General features: G+C 41.3%; 1 protein-coding gene across 8 annotated transcripts in view; it reads left to right on the forward strand.

Annotated features, from left to right (window-relative positions):
* ADGRL3 (adhesion G protein-coupled receptor L3) overlaps positions 1–14,605 on the forward strand; it is a 515,246-nt gene that overhangs the window by 102,821 nt on the left and 397,820 nt on the right. For all 8 annotated transcript variants that reach the window (XM_059844075.1, XM_059844074.1, XM_059844068.1 and 5 more), the window contains one exon: positions 9,379–9,445. The gene's annotated coding sequence lies outside the window, so the exon portion shown is untranslated. The remainder of the gene's footprint in view (positions 1–9,378; positions 9,446–14,605) is intronic.

Genomic DNA, 14,605 nt, shown 5'->3' on the forward strand with positions numbered 1-14,605 from the left:
CTTTATATGCCAGTCTTTAAATATCTTTCATGTCTCAGGAAAAAGGTGATTGAATCCTAAAATTGCATAATAACTGTATGAGGAGACACTGGTTAAGATTTTTCCTCTCATGGATTTCTTCATGCTACTTTTCATTTATTTATTTTACATTTACAGCGACTCTTTAATGTCCGAATTAGCTGCATTTACAGGTCTTTAAAACTTGTGGGATGGTTTGCCCTGTAGAAAATCAAAATAAATCTTCTTCAAGGCATGACTGTGTAGTTTCCTTGGAGCTCTTCTGTTTGGGAAGATTTTATTTTCTGCTTTAGAAGGAGCAGGAGCCTTTATTTCCTTCCTTTTTACGATCTTCATCATGAGCTGGAAGGTTTCTCATTGAGTTTGTGTAGCAGATTGTTGGACAGTTGATTTCATGAGAGTGTCTGCAGAGAGACCCTCTGCTTTTCTGATGGTTTCAGGTCCTGGTGGTGCAGAATTTTCAAGGCTCATGCTTTGTCAATGCTGCAAAGTTGGCGATCTTCACTGTTTTGTTCACACATGGTATCTTCCCTGGCAGGGTGCAAAGCTCATAGAATGAGCTTGAAAATCTGGTCATATTGGGACTTCTAGATTGGACTGTGTTGTCTTGAGACAATGCAGCCTGTTAATAATCTTTAGTCTCAGTTATGAGGGTCATCTAAGCTTGGGCCCGTGTGTTCATTGTGCCCTGATGTGGGAAGGTATCCTTCAAAAGAGGTTCACTAATGTTACCAAAAGAGAAAAGGTGGTGGGCCTCCTTTTGGAGGAGGACTGTGACTGCTAAGCCACTTGGAATTAAAAAAGGTCAGGATAATTCTGCATTTTAGTCACATTTGGTGCTAAGTTTAATGATAAGGACATTTTTTCAATGACACTTTAGGTGGTGTAAACTCCAGGGAAAGACGTTAGTGTCACATTAATAATAATTATTTAGAAGTGTGACAAACTCATCTTGAGCAGCCTCTATTAGACACAATTTCGAAATGAAATTTAAAGTAGAAGGTAATTTTTAGATGCAATTAAAAACTTGTCAGAGTGGAGAAGCAGCCACTTTCTGTCTCATTTTGATGGTAAGCACTATAATGAAGTGGCTCAGCCTGGCATTTTCCTGCCTGCAGCTTGATCATGGACAATCCTAGTGCAGTATCTGATGCAGCTGCATTTCTTATGCATTAAGCTCTAAATGTTCTCAGAGGCAAAATACCCCAGACTTGTTTTCTATGATAATTTTCTTTAAAGGGTGTTTTTTTAAGCAAGTCCCTGAAGCATTGGTACCCCTTATTCCAATTACAATAATTTCAAGATGTGATCCCTGCAGAATACTATGGAGTTGGTATGTTTGCAGCTTTTCCTTATCCTCACATGCCAGTTGCTAGAGGGGTAGTAACTGGAGCGTGCAGCCCTCCTTCCAGCTTGCCTTTCCAGGCTGCATATTTCCAAACTCCTCTTTTGCTTTTGCCTACTTATCTTTTATATTATTGAGGAATTTGATGTGTGCAAAAAAAGCTTCAACCGCAGCCTTGGGGCTTCTTTGGTTTTAGACCAAGCCCATAGTGTTTAGCTGTTTATGCATCCCCATTCACCGCTTCCAGTTACTCCAATCTACTTCTAGCCCAGACAGCCCGTGTAATTTGGCCATGGATGGGCTTTTAAATTTTGACCATCTAGCCCCAAGGATGCATTTCTTTGTTCCCCAGTCTGGTTTTGCCACCTGCATATCTTAGAGCCTCATTTCAAGTTAATAATCTTGGGTGAATGGCATTAATGCAAGAATATGATGAGCCTAAAATATCCATTGTGTGCTAGTTTCCATGTTTTTATCTTGACACTTCTCACAAGCAGGACATATAATAGCCAATCTATGAGTGTTTTGTCTTGATTTCTCACCAGGCTGGCATTTTCAAAGGACCTGGTGGTGGCTAAGCAGAGAGAGCTCATTTTAAATCAAAATTATTGAACTTGATGTCCCTCAAACCCTCAGCACCACTGACCATGCTTAGATAATGTCTCAGTTGACATAAAGTGTGTGACCTGCAGTGAGATCCCTATAGGACCATCCCTTTCTGATGCATTTCCATGGTTTAGGATGCCCGTGGGCTGCAAATTGTGGCAGACCTTCATGAATGCCTTCCCAGTGTCAGCTGTGTCTGACAGCAATACAAAAATCAATTTAGCATGGAATAAAAGGAAACCAATATGTCCTAAGTTTAGATGCTGGTGTCTGGTGAGATTTTTGATTTGTGTGTATTGTTTTGGTAAGGAGTGGAAGAGTTATAAGTTTTTGCAGTGCTAGGCATTTTATGGCATATTTAAATGTCTATAACATAATTCGCTTTACCATCAGAAGGCATAAATGTCAACCTATTGACACATTATAAAGACACAAATGGAATGTAGCCTGGCAGACTGGTGCTGGTTTTGAGGTTTAATAGTACATCTGTATCATTTATCCCAGCGGGAAATAACACAGGATGTTGCCTTGTAATTTTTTACTACTGTATAATAAAATGTAACCACAATAAATGGTGTCTAAGCAAGTAATGCAGCAGATTCTGGATTTTGTCCAGTGTGCCTTTACCACTCAGGTTAGTTTTGTCCCACTACAAGTTTAGGCAAAATGTGATTTTGACTGGATACAGAAGGAATGTTGATTTCTTTAATGTGTTACATACATTATCTATAGAGACCTTTCTATGCATTCCATCTCTTAATTGACTGGTGTTAACAGTGTGCCGGCTCATTCCTCTTTAAATCACTCCCATCCTAAGTTGAACTGTCCTTGAAAGGGTCTGTTCTGCATTTCTGCACTTCAAGAATGTCTTTGCAGGTTGATTGCTTTCCCAAATGTCCTCTCTGTGATACAGTGTTATGTGGAAGCAGGCTTTTGATAAAAACTCAAGTGGTGACATTTTGTGGAAGTGTTATCAGACTCATGCAAATGGAGAGCAGGGATTTTGTGTGTTTGTGTTGGTTGAATTTAACTTATGGTACATTCCCTGCTCAGTGCTAATAGGGCATCTCAAACACCTTTCAGCATCCTGGAAGGCACTGTATCCTGCCTGGTGCCGGTCCTTTCCTACCTTCAGTGTCTGGGCTGCTGCACTGCTGCAGGCTGGGATTATTTTTTTTTTAATTAAAGGCATGAGAAGTCTGAGAAAGGAGTCAGCACCCAGCTAGGCGCTTCTGCAGGGGCCTGATAATGCAGAAGGGCTCTCTGGTTGCTTTGTAACATCTGTCCTGCAATGTTCCAAGTGAAGAAAAATATGAAAACATTATTCTGTGCGTATGAGAGGGCTGCACATTTGTAAAAAGACAATTAACATAGAAATGAGGGAAGCTTTTGATTCATCAAGTAGATTCAACAGACTGTGTCATTTCCTTGATTTTCATTTTAATTAGGATTAATCAGTTTTATCTCCTAAGGTCTTTGCAGAGAATTTACACAAAACAGAAGATTTTGGTCAGCAGTGTGCCAGTGTAATAGCCCCTACTTGAAGAAATCCAGCTGTGGCACGTATAACCAGGATTAGATCTGGCAGGGCTCCAGGCTCCCCTCTCCTCTCTCATTAAATGCCTTGCTGTTTCAGGGAGCTATCTGGATCTTCCAATACCATGTCCTGGGTTTCACGTAGCTGCCTGGTGGCTTGCTTCAAAAACCACTTGGAACCAGTATATTTCTTGGAAAAAAAAAAAAAAATCTCTGGGATACCAGCTTGAAATAATGGCTGCTCTCTGCTTTAAAGACAGGCTCAAAAAGTCTCGCTTAACCCCTGCACCCATTGGTCCTGACAGCTGGGAGCTAGAGCCAGCTGAGACAAAATGAAGCTGACCTTTCTCTCCTCAAACTCAATATATTTAACAGAAGCATTTGGGTTTGGATGGAGCTTCAGCTACATTAGAAGTGGAGACTGAGAGAAAGGAGCCAGGTAGTTCTATAGGAAGGAGAGCAGCAAGTCAGTGGCCTCGTAGGGGAAGCAGCAAGGTTTGAATGTGTGTTCTGCATCCTGCACAGAAGCAGCAGGACTCCAACATGCCCTGGGTGAGTGTTGCTGTCTTGGTGTTGGGTTGTGTTCTCTTCTTCTTTTTCATATTTTTAGAAGTCTCTTATCCTACCAAGGGAAAATAAAAAGAGACTTGGAAAATGGTAACAAAACCAAATGAAATCTTTCTGGTTTAGTTATTAGATGTATTTCTGAGTGGATGAATTTCATAATGGAAATTAGAATAATTTGCAAACATGAGGAGCAGTTTATTATTATTATTATTATTATTCAGTACCTGAAATAGATATCTTGCTATGAAAACTTCCATATTATGTGAATGTGAAAATTTAGCTTCCAGTTTGTTTCTTTAGTGGAGAAGACATAATTGTTCCAAAATACGTGAAATGTAAATGTTTTCCTATTAATCCTAAAGAGAACAATATTTCATCCATGTGGGTCCTACAACAGTGAAAATCAAGTGAAGGCTTTAAGCATCTTGTACACTCAACAGATTTTAAAGCTGTTAAGTGTATGAACAAGAAGAAAATGGAGACAGAAGGCAAAAAGCGCTGAAGGGAAAATCCTACTGAAAGCTCACAAAGCATTTTCAAGCTTACAGAAATGACCTGCTCTGTTCCTGTTACACAGAAGTGTTAAAATGAGAGCAGGCGACCCCTTTCCCCCCAATCATTCATCTGTTATGTCTGCGATGTATTTAGACTGAATCCTTTCCCAGATGCTGCGGATCTCTCGGTTCCAGGGGAAATTAATGGGATTTTACCATTTGCTTTGAGGAAAAGAGGACTGGACTTTCTCCTGCTGTCTTTGGCAGGAAGGAGCAAGGAGCTTTCCTGTCTGCTCTCTTTAAATATTGCGTCTTCTTAAGCTTTTTTTGCCAGATAGCCTAATTTGTGTTACTGCAATATACCATGTTGGAAAATTACAGAGGTTAATGTACAGCACTATGATACACAACCATAATGGTAGACTCTAATGTTTTTTAAATGGTAAACCAAAGGCATTTGTAATACGAGTTCTAGGGAATTGCCTGCACTTCTTGCCAGAGATTAGTTTAGCATTGCTTTTAATATTTTATACACTGAAGTTGTTTGCAAAGACTAAAAGCTTCACTCACTTTGCACACTTGTGCTGTGTTCTGTCCCTGTACAAAGCACAACAGAACCACTCTCTTGCTGATTAATTGCATGTCAAGAAGTTCTATCAAATTACAGTTATACTGCATTGGAAAGATTTTTCTAGTAATCAGTGAAGATTACATCAGATTTATGGCATCATAACTGAGCCAGGTAGTTAGAAATCTAACCTTTTGTAATACCACATGTTGCATATAAATGTTCTAAATATCTAAACCACACATGAATGACGTAGGACATTTTAACTTTATATGTTACTGTAGAGATTTGACGGTACATAATCCCATTAAAACAGAAGAGTGCAAGATGAAACGATCCATTTGCAATTATAATTATGCATATTGAGATTGACCATTCTTTAAAAAAATTGGAAGTGCGAGGTTGAGAAGGGTGCTTGAGCAATCACTCTTTGTTGAGAGCATTGATGGAAGAATAAAAAATTTGAGGGGGATTGATTTGTCAGTAATCTGCATGAAAAAGTATCAGAAGCATTTCTTTGGAATGTGAAGGGGAGATAACCCTTTCAGTGTCATGGTTAGCTTTGCTTGGAGAGCCACCACAAAAAGACATGATCAAAACCAGAACAGCAACACTGAACTACTTCACCTGTTCTTGACACTTGATAAAGTAAGTATTAGTTGATCAGCTTAGTATTGGAGAGTCAGCATGGCCTCGTGAGTACCCCAGAGGAGGTGGGTTTTGTTCTAGCTCTGTTGGGGGCCTGCTTTTTGACCTTGAGCAAAAATTTTTTGTCTCCTTGCCTTTCTTTCTGCTATTCCATGATTGCCTTGTCTTTGTGGAGGATGAGCTCTTCAGGAGAGAGATTTCTTTGCACTGTGTTCTGTGAACAATGAAGTCTGAGCCTCTCCAAAGCCTCTAGGGGCATTTCTAAAAGAAATTATAATTGTTAGCTTTAATCACTTTAATCAAAAGAGCTTGGTAATGGAGGGTGTCAGTGTGGAGGATTTGGAGAAATCTGTAGGGTGCCTGTTAATTAAGTCACCGTGGGTGAAAGTTGCTGATTGGGTTTCCTTGGGCTGATGCAGGGATGCTGATGCCCGGGAGCAAGGCAGTGCTGCTCCATGCGGGTTTTCATCCCCAAAGGCATGACGCTGACGCTGGGTGCTCACTTCTCTGCTTCTGTACAGCCAGAAGCGAGGTGCTTGGTACATTTTAGCAAACAAGGCTTTTTCAGAAGCCTCCTACTGGTTGCCTAAAACTTCATATTCTCTTTTGTGGGTCCCTCTGTTGTGAGCATTTACAACAGAAATTGAGCTGCTTGGCTTTTTGCAGTGAAGACAGATCCTTGAGGGTGAGCCATTCCATCTTGATGGATTCTCCTTGTAGCCTTTGCTGTTGCCAAAATAAAGTGTTTATCATTGCTCTCCTTATTAGCAGCTTCTGGTTTGGGATGGAGGTGTAGCAGCATGCCAGTTTGCAGATTAATTACCCTTCTTGTGTCATCTTGTGATGCAGAAGAGCAATGTGCCCTTGTCCTCTGCATTATTCACCATAGCAGAGAATTTAGAAATATTTAGCCAAATCAACACCACCATCAAGTTAGTAAAAGCGGGCTATGTTGAAGTATCTCCATTATTCATTTAGCAGTAAACTTGGCAGGTAGAGATCCAGGGTAATAGGGGATTAAGCAAAGGAGAGAGGTGATTTCCCCTCTCCTTAGCAGCCTGAGAGAGACCACTTTCCAAATTGTCCAGGCAGAGTATGACCAGGGGAGAACTGGGGAAGAAGCAGCAAATGCTTTCTGAGAAGCACTGTAGGTTTGAGGGCAAGCAGGTTAGTCAAGTGATGTGGAGAGCAGTAAAAGAGGATCAAAACAAGGTTCCCTTGCATAAAGGGCAGGAGCTCCACTGCTCTGAGTATTAGTAGGAGTCAGAGGTAAAGCAATGCCTCTTTCTTTAGTGTGTTTATTCTCTGTTTTAGGGCTAGGGCTAATGCCAAATTCCTGTAGTTCTGCAGTGCACCACTGCCAGTGAGTGTCGACTCTCTAACAAGTATTTTGCAAGATCTTTGCTCTTGCAGGAATCCCTGTATGGTTCCCTTCCTATTTTAATACAAATAAGAATTCCCCAGTCTGCATTTGAAATCTGCATAGAAATATGCATGTGGCAGAGGCCAACTCAAGGTTACACATTTGGCATTTGGGAAGGGAAGGCAAGAAATATTTACCAGTCAGTACACTCACATTATGATAAAATAAAGGTGAGCTGGGAGAAAAGCATGTGCTGAATCCTAAAATGACACAGAAGAGCCATAAACCACAGTATGTTGTGCTATCTCGAGTCCTTTATGCTTCAAGCAGAAGTGAAATGTGGGGTATCATAAATGAAACAAAGATCTTGTTCTAATTTTATTTTAAAAGCCGTTGCAAGGCAAAGGGGTAACAAACATTAACTTCTTCAAACCAGGCAAATTTGTCTGCTCTGTACTGCTGCTGTCAAATGAGAATTATTCTCCAAAAGCCTCTTGGAACCAGGTAAAGGTTTTGCTATAAAGCACAAGTAGAGTAGTCTAAACAAATTGCATTTTTCCTGGAAATAAACTATATGGATGTCCTTATGAGGTGTTGCCTGGTCTGCTCTACACTACTGAAACTGTATATATTTGGTCAAAATCCAAGGCTAAAAATGGGTATGGTCTGTACATCTAGAGACTTTTTCATTTGTACAGTAAGAAATAATAACTGGCCTTACCCTGAGTTTGCCTGTAAATTTCTTAGATGATCCAAAGCCTGTTTATTGCATACAGAGGCAATTTTGCTGACAGTCAAGTTGGAATAGGTCTCTTTTTCTTCCAGAGCATCCATACTTGCCTGTTATAAAGAAATCACTCAAAAAGCAGCATGCATGCTGGACTCTCAAGCCTTGTTTTAAGTTTTAATTTACTTGTCTGACTTCCAAGGTTACTGAATGCAAGCAATTGCTCCTTCAGTACATAAATAAGATGAATTATGCGTTAGGGACCAAGGTCTCGGGCCTCGTTCTTCTCATGCTCTCAGGGGAGGATCTGCTGAGGTGCTTAGAGCTGGGGTGCAGCTTTCTTCTTCTGTCATTGAAAATTAAAGCAAGACCATTCTGGATTAGCTCAGATGTGAAACTGCAGCCTCAGGACCATTTGTTTTGGTCTGAAATTTTTGAAGGTGTAGGGTGGTCCAGGGTGTGGAACCATGGCAGCAGAGTGAAAGCTGTGCTAGAGCCTTGGTTGGGAAAGGCTTGGGGACTCACTGCTCTAACTGGAACAATTGGCCCCAATTTAACACTGGATCCTTATTTAATCAGCCTTCAAAGTTTTTTTTCATTTCAGTGCTCTTCTTTCAAATAACATGACCTGTGTTCTGTCCTACAGGTTGCAGAAAATGAGTTCGGTTTGTAGTTGATGTTGGAAGCAAAATTCAGGCAGGACTCATTGCTGTTTCCCTTCCATGGGTTTTTAATTGTATTTTCTAATTGTTTCACTGGGTTGGGATGAGGTCCTGGGGTCCTCTGCCATCCAGCTTGACTCTGACAAGACTGATTCTCACTGAAGTTTCATTTGTGGCAGTCCCAACTGTGAGGAGCAATTTTTCATGTGTAATTAATCCTAATAAAACCAACACTTCCAGGAGGCTGACCTGGATCCATCCATTTCATTGTTTTGTCAATTAATGTTATATTTAGCATCTAACACTGTAATTAGAAGAAAATACTGAAGATGTAAAGGGACAGAGAAATTTTAAGTTGTAGCTGCCAAGGAAAAGGAATTACTATTCTTGCAATCATAATTTATTTTAACTTCTTTTCAGACTAGATGGTTTTTAATTCTGGTGCAGTGACCTCTAAAAACCTCTCATAAATTGTCTAGTTTAACAATAGTTTCTCCAGATCACACTGGAGGCTGTTGTGGGAAGACATACTCACGTACCTGCATGTGTGTTGGATATCTATTTGAATCTCTAAGGTTTTTTTAATTATTGGCAGTGATATTGTCCACTGATTTTTCCTCTGCCCATTATTTTGTATGTGTTACTACTGTTTTCCCATGCAGAGATCTACTTCATAGACATTAAAAATTCTTACTTTTCAAAAATCAGTTCTGTTGACCAAAATCAGTTGTTCATTGCTCTGTCCTCTGGTAAATGCATAGCAGAAAGTTCATGAGTGCCTGATATGTCCTCAGAGGCCAGTATAAGCATTTTTTAATTGTTTTCTTTTCCTCTTTGTTTCCAGAAATGTTGAATACAGTACTCTGCAAAAAATAACGTGTGGATTTCTCGAACCTGAAGAACAAGAAAAGGTAATTACTGGACCATACAGTTGAGCCTCATTTGTTTTCTGTGCTAAAATATTTAGACCTGATCACGTTGCTTGAGCCTCCAGCACTGTGTCTGCATATGGGTTTTGTGTATTTTCAGTTATGCAGGCGCAGTTGTTTCATGAGAATATTCCTTTACGTAAAGGGAACAGGGGAACAAAAGCAGCAGAGCATGAAAATGCTGAAGCAAATGGTAGGGAAGAGCATGCTCTGAATATTTTCAGTACATATAGAAGTGAAAAGAGTAAAAGGGGAGGGAAAAAAAAGTCAAGGCTTCTATGTGCCAATGGGAAGAGGGCTGCAGACTTGGCTGTGTTTGCAGGACTGCCTGGTGGAGCCTTGCAGCCTGCTGGACAAGTGTCAGATGAGGCTCAGCGATCATCAGTGTTACAGCAGCCTCCTCGTGTTGCAGTGACCGAGTAGCTTGTGGGGTGGTGCACCCTGCTCCAGAGGTTGTGAGCTCCTCTGCTGCCTGCAAACCTGCCTCGTGCAATCGAGTTTCTCCATCCTCCTGGGTCATGACATTTTGTTGGTGCAACGCAGCTCGGCAGGGCTGTGGCTCAGTTGCTGGTGTTAAACAAAATGCTGTTCATCAAACTTTCATGAGACACTTTGCCAGGGGCTGCATCATGAAAGAGTAGGCTCCAAAAAGCAGTGAGCAGAGCTCTGCTGCTCCGTACTGCTGCCATCTCCTGTATTTTCTTCTGCCTTCTATCCAAGGCTGAGAGGTGAGCACCCCTACAGGGCCTCGAGTGGTTTTGCACTGTTTCCTCCTTGGAGGAAATCTTGGACAAGGCAGGCATGGCCATGTTGAAGAGTGGTATGGTGATCCAGAAGAGGGACCAGGAACTCACCTCTGCCTTATAATCTTGTTGGGCATGAGTCTTACTGGGGTTAAGCTGAGGAATCTACATGAGCTGAGCCTTTTAGGAGGTTTTTGTCATAATTAATATAATGACTTTAAAGTAAGAAAATGTGTCAGTAGATATCAGTGTGAAGAACAAAATGAATATATAATGTGAAGGTCTGTAAATCTGAGTGTGGCAAAGCAAGCCTAGTGAGACTTAAAAACATGGATACAAAGAGAGGAACGCAGCAGATGTTGCTGGGGTCAGGAAACTTTCTGTATCAACACGTGACACGTTTTTACAAGACACTTCATTTCATTGCTTGGATTTGAAAAATGCATGTGAGTGACATCTTGTGTTCACTACATCTGCATGTGCCATACTGCTGATAATTAGCACGTGCATTTTAGAGGCAGTATGAAGCCAAGACAACAAACACAAACAAATCATAGGGTGGAACAATTCTTCTTTCTTCATGTATCAGCATTACCATTTTCTGAAAGTCCATTTTTCCACCCTACAAATGGAAGTGTGGTCTTAGGAGGCATGTTGAAAAACACTTCAAGGGACTAAATTTGCAACTTGTGTGGAACCTTGTGTGTTTTTCTTGTGGTGGTCTCTGCATGCATCGGTTTGGTGCAAAATTAGGACAGCAGAGGGAAAAGAGCATACAGAAGAGGAAGCTCTTGGAGCAAATGAATGCTTGGTCAAAGTGCATTCAACTTTTGGAGAACCACATTGTCCTGTATTTGGGGTCAAATTGTTTAGAACTACCTTCCACATGCTAACAAATGGGATTAATTTTGATGGATACTTCCATTTGGACTTATAGTGTCATTTAAACCTCTGTAATGCTTTTTTGTCACCATCACCAGCTCATTCCTTTTTTCTGGAGCTGTCCTGTTTGGGCACTTGACATTTATAGGAGATGGAGGATAACTTTGCTGGGAGTCAGACAGTTCAATGCTCTGAGTATAAGTCGGTTTATCCATTTCAAAAAGAAAGGTTGAAAATTTGGATTGCTTTAAAATACTGAGTTTTCCAAGGGGAATAATGGAAAGGTGGGGCAGATTATAGTATTCCACAGTGTGTTGGCAAAGAGGAAGACTGTGCTATACTGGTGAGTCTCACTGGTATTTCACTGCTCTTTTATAAGAGGGTGAAATATTAGTCTAAGTTATCCGTGCAATTTAAAATTATCTCTACAAGTTCAGTCATTTATGTTTATTTATGCTTTTGGGACAGTTGTAGAGGGATTATTGAAAAAAACAGTATTTCTTTTTTGCAAGTAAGAGATTAAAAACATGTCCACATTCATCATGGCTAGGTGCTTTCTGAGGCCTTGAAACACAGCTACCCACACTATTGCAATGTGGCTCAAACATGGGAATTATTCCCACTGGGTTTCTCGAAAGCTATGGGTGTTGTTTTAAAGTTTCACATAAACAATATTGTAAGTAGGTAAGGGTATATATGCAGCCAAAAAATGGCCACTCACATTGTTATATTTGATCTCCTGTTTTGTGAGGTCAGGTAGTCACACACAATTTTTTTTTTCATTCCTTGAACGGGATCCCACAGAATCATTTAGCTCTGTCAGCTGTGTGAGCAGAACAGCCATGAGCTCTTTTTATTTCTCCAGACTGCAGTAGTGTCTTTTTATTTGGTGCTGCATGGCACTTGGTTGCAATGGCTGGGCTGGGCTAGATGAGTTTCATTGCAGAAGACACAGGAGCTGCTCTGTGCATGAGTCAGCCCCTAGGAAAGGCTTTGCCCCATCTTACAGAGGCAGTGACCTTGATGGGGATGTTCACCCCCATGCAGTGGGGGCTTTTTGCAGATGGAGTGGATTTAATGCTGTGCTGCTGTTAGCATCAGTGAGTGGGGTCCAAAGCTGCAGAAATTGAGACTGTGCTTTTGCTTCCTGCGTGGCCAGACCAAGGGAGAAATCCCAAGGCTCAAGGGCATGAGAAGCGCTCTCTTCTTTTGTTCTCTGTGTCTTTTTTTTTTTTTTTAACTGGCTGGCCATGACATTAAGATTTCTAATTAATTTAGAAACCACAGGCAGTTGAAGAGAGTGAGCAATGTAATAACTGGGCCATGGGGCAGAGTAAAAGCACATCAATTATTCAGGCAGTTGCTGCTGCTTATTCCCTTCCCAGAGCTGGGCTGGCTGTCATCGTGTGTCAGTGATGCTGCTAATGCCCTTCAGAATTTACATGCATAAATAGTGGCCTTTGAAAATCTGCATGAGGATAACTGTAGTATTTTCAACAATAGCTTCCAGCAGCATGCTCTGTATAGTGGGCGCCAGGGACTCCAACCACTATTTTGGGTGTCTTGTTCAAAACTGGGGTCTTGGCAGGTGCATCCTCCAGAAGCCTCTGCTGTGGAGAAATTGCTTCTCAAAGAGATTGAAGGGCAGCCTGAGCAAAGAAAGAAAGTCCTGCTTTAAAATGCAGGTGGTGTCTGAGAACATTCTCTGTGTGGGCGAGTTAGTCCAGCATCTCTTACACATCATCATCCCCTGCTTCTATTACTGTGATGTCTCCAGAGCATACTCTGTGAAGATGCCTTGGATGCCACTGGGGCTGGACCCAGTGCCATTCCTGTACAGGTGGAAGGGCAGGAAGCATCCTTCTCCTCCTCACTGCTCTGGCTATTGCCGGTCCTGCACTCTGAGCAGTTGGAAAGCTGAAATAGGGGAAGGTTCTCTCACTGCCAAGAACTACATTCACAGGACTGGTCATGATTGTCTTAAATGCGTGCACCTCAAAGTCTCCTTTTTGGGATGCCACAACACTGATTCCTGCATTGAGGCAGTAATGGGAGTGAAAACCGGGGGACCCGTAGGATTTTTCTGCCTTGGACTACAAGTGGATGACAAAGCCTCATTTTTCTGTCTGGTTGGCATGGTTATCCCTGCTGCTGGAGGCAGCCACCTTGCTTTTTAAAAAGTGAACTAATTTGTGAAGGCAACGAAATAAAATGAGCCTTGCTAATTATGTGTTGTGCCGGCGAAATGACCAGCTTGGGTTTGGAAAACGTTGGCTGTAATTAATGGTGAAAGGCTTTTTCTCTCATCTGTGTAGCCATTATGAATCACTTCTCCCCATGGAAACTTTTAAATCTGTCTCACTGGGGAGCCTGAGGAGGAACAGGTAAAATGGATTTGCCTTAATAGCTGCAGTTGTAACTTAAACACTTGAAATGATATTAAGCATCTCTCTCCATTAGCATTTCATGTTGATTCTGATGATATACCAGCCGAAGCTAAGACAAGATCAACGTTCATTAGATGGAAGAAACTAAGCTCTGTAGACAAATGCTTTGGCTAAATGGGGCCTTCATTGCACTGAGAACAAGAAAGCAATTAGCTGAAATGTTTGTTTACAAAATCTAATTCCTGGGGAGTATCTTCTCAGATTGCTGCTTACATCTCTTGGGCTGGTTTTGTCACCAAGGCTTGCAGGTTGACGGATTTTGCAAAGCTTGGTTGTAGAACGTCTATAACAGATGTTTCAAACTTTGCATGGTAAAGCTGAAACCAAGTGAAGAGCAGGGGCTAAGTTGCAGGTGTGCCAGAGTTTATTTGTGAATTCCTCACATTTATATTACAGTTTGCTGTTAAGTGCAATTAATAATAATTATTAGATGTTCCAGATATTAAACAGTGTAGGCTGAAGAGAAGCTGCAACGCAGCTCAGAGTGCTGTTACTGCTGTCCTCCTGTCCCCCACCTGGAGCCTATGCCAGGGGAATCACTGATAGCTTCCAGCTGGGTGAAGATGCATCTCTGCCAGGATAACTGCATGAAGAGCCTTGTCCTGGTTGGTTGACAAACATGAACACCCTCAGAAGGTGATTTTGCCCGTCTGCAATGCAAATCGTGCTCTGGAAATGCTGCTTCTCTTTAGAATGGCCAATGGGAAACATAACTGCTGCCATCCAACTATTAGAGCAGATTTCATCACTGCTTAACGTTTGTGGAGTGGGAAGGATCAGGCATTTGGAGCCTGTGCTGAAATCACCAAAACAGCTTCATACTAATTGCAAGCATGCAATAGAATATTGCACTGCATGCTTGGATATGGTGTGGCAGTATTTGTTAGCTTTTTTTTTTGGTCCATAGAGTGACTTTGGTTTCGTTGCAGTTTTTTCTAGTGTCTTCTTTGCAGCTGAAGAGTGTCTGCACTTACCCATGGGTGATATTGGGCAAGTAAGCATTTCCTGGACACATTTCCATTATGTATCTGGTGGTAAACATGGAACAGTTACCAAAATAGTAGCTTTTC

This window comes from Haemorhous mexicanus, chromosome 4, assembly GCF_027477595.1.
Source record: "Haemorhous mexicanus isolate bHaeMex1 chromosome 4, bHaeMex1.pri, whole genome shotgun sequence".
Taxonomy (NCBI): Eukaryota; Metazoa; Chordata; class Aves; order Passeriformes; family Fringillidae; genus Haemorhous; species Haemorhous mexicanus.